The 2,549-nt window shown below is 24.9% G+C and overlaps 1 protein-coding gene across 2 annotated transcripts in view; it reads right to left on the minus strand.

Annotated features, from left to right (window-relative positions):
- LOC101491037 (protein EMSY-LIKE 1) overlaps positions 1 to 199 on the minus strand; it is an 8,525-nt gene extending 8,326 nt beyond the window's left edge. The window contains exon 1 of one of the 2 annotated variants that reach the window (XM_012715019.3): positions 1 to 199. This exon is cut by the window's left edge and continues 107 nt beyond it. The gene's annotated coding sequence lies outside the window, so the exon portion shown is untranslated. The other variant, XM_012715018.3, reaches the window with a different exon arrangement.
- Positions 200 to 2,549: the final 2,350 nt, after the last annotated feature.

A 2,549-nucleotide genomic window follows, 5' to 3' on the forward strand; every position in this document is an offset into this window, starting at 1 on the left:
AAAGAGTGTACCTCGTACATTACACAAGTAGTTAAAAAGTAGAGTCGATAATACTCGACACAACAAAGAGTGCGAATGAATTGATGACGAGAAAGAAAATGGATTTGTTGGTCTTTTGTTGTTGTTAATGGGAAGCGATTATGCGAGACGGTGCGTGTCGCGTTTGTCTCTATTTATAAAGAGTTCATCGCGCTATCGTGTGGGTTATTTTCGTAAAAGGGATCTTTTTGTGTCCTGTCTAAAAAAAAAAGTTTGTTTTTTTTGTGTGTTGTGTGAGTCGTGTCCCTCTTAGAAAGAGTCTAAATAAAAATAGGTAAGATTACACCAACTAATTTATCTTAAATTTTCTCTTATAAATAAAATAATCTTAATTTTTTTTAATGTAATCTTTTATTTTTTTTAATACAATATAGATTTAAATATGATATTTAATTTTTTATTTATAACTATAGTGTTTTCTAAATTTAATTCTTAATTATAAATTTTTTATTTAAATTTAATCTTTATAAATTCAAAAATAGTAGGTTTTAGCTATTGACTTCATATGTAAGTCAATAAAACTATGTCATGTGATTCAGTAAAGTGATGTCATAAATTAAAAATTATTTTTAATTTATAAAGACTAAATTCAAACAATTTTTTTTAAAGTTAAAACAAAAAATATTATAATTAAGAACACTAAAATCATATTAAAATTGTTACTTTTTTGACTTCTTTGTTATAGTCAGTTCTTTATTTTATTATGTTTAAAAATGTTTGTACAATTTGTTACGAAAATAATGTTTGCGCTATTGTCTAAAACAAAGTATTTATGTTATTAAAAATGGAATTTCATTTTCTATACGTTTTCTTTGTAAATTTGAGATTGTGGCAATAAAAAATACAAAGCACATCTCCAATTTATCAAAATTATATCGAAATAATAGTTGCAATTCTCGACCCATTAAAATAACATTGAAATTAATATCATTCTTTATGAAGTTTTTATTTGTGATTGTAGCCTCTTTTATTGCCAACTCAAGCATAATAACATTGTTATTGAATTATTGAACATTTTTGTAGTTGATCATTTAAGTGAGTGAGAAATAAATGCCAGTTATCCATCACATATTATTAATGAAATTATATGAGTTTTCTCTTGTTAAAAAATGAATGTTTTTTAATTAGTATCCATTTTCATTTGAATTGGTGCCTCACCTGAAAAATAAAATTGGTGCTTCTAATATGTAATTCCAAAAAATTGTCTAAATGTGGACCCTTATTTTTCTTTTTTATTATTATAAATCAACTATTTTACTAAAAATGGTAATGGTCCACTTTTGGACTTTTTTTTTAGAGGTTCAAATTAGATACACCTAATAAAAATATATCATAAAGAGATAAATATTTTGCACTAAAATATATTGATATATAATTGAAAATCTACTAATATTTAAAATATATTGACTGAGTTTTGTACCGTGCACTCTCACCATCTATCTCCATGGAAAATATCATATTGCCCTTTTTTACTATGTATAAAACAATCAAAAAAATTGTCACTCCATTTCTCACCCCCTCTTTTGAAAATTACAAAATTTTCCTAAACATTCGAAAATTTCAAACTTTCGAAATATAAAAAAGTGAGTTTTGTTTACATTTTTGAAAGTTTTATTAAATATGAAACTTTCGAAACTTAAATTTCCAGAAATTTTATACAATTTCAAAACTTTTGATAAATGTGAAAGTTTCGAAATGTAATTTTCTAGGATTTTATGAACGTTTCGAAACTTTTGATAAATTTGAAAGTTTCGAAATGTATTTTTTTCCAAAATTCATCAAAACTTTCGAAAGTTTTGATGAATTTAATTCGAAACATAAACCTCAAAACTTTCAAATCTTTGAAACACATCACTTTCGAAACTTTCCAATTTTCGAAGTAATTTAATTTCGAAAATTTCAAAATTTTTGGAACTTTCAAAAGTTTCAATTTATGAGAAACTTTTGAAATGTACATAATTATTTTAATAATAATTAAAATTTTATTTAAAAAATAGATTTATAATATTATTATTAATTAAATTTATTACTTTTTTTGAAATTAGGTATGAGTAGAGTTGAGGTTCCTGCTTCAAGAACGATTATAGATTCTACAGAAAAATTTACCACCTATCAGGTATTATTACTGATAATCCACCACCGATCAAATTTTTATCATAGATATATATTTGAAACATATTTTGTAGGCATTTCCCTCTCGATAAGTTGTATTTGAATGGGCAAAAAATATTGAAAGGCAAAATAGAATTTTAATTTTTACCATTCGATCAGATAAAGCAACCGGAAAGAGGGGAAGAAAAGACAAATTAATTTTGGGATGCGAAAGAGGTGGAAAATATAAATTAAAATCAAAATCAACAGTAACTTGTTCTCACAAGGAAAACTGTCCGTTGTGTAACCAGTCATTCATATTTGGAGCGTTTAAACGAAGAAAAGAGGAAATTTGTCAATGACATAACAAAGTATAAGCTTGCACCAAGATTCATTTTGAATGCTTTGATAGAGAGAAA

Source organism: Cicer arietinum, chromosome 4 (genome assembly GCF_000331145.2).
Source record: "Cicer arietinum cultivar CDC Frontier isolate Library 1 chromosome 4, Cicar.CDCFrontier_v2.0, whole genome shotgun sequence".
In the NCBI taxonomy this organism is placed as follows: Eukaryota; Viridiplantae; Streptophyta; class Magnoliopsida; order Fabales; family Fabaceae; genus Cicer; species Cicer arietinum.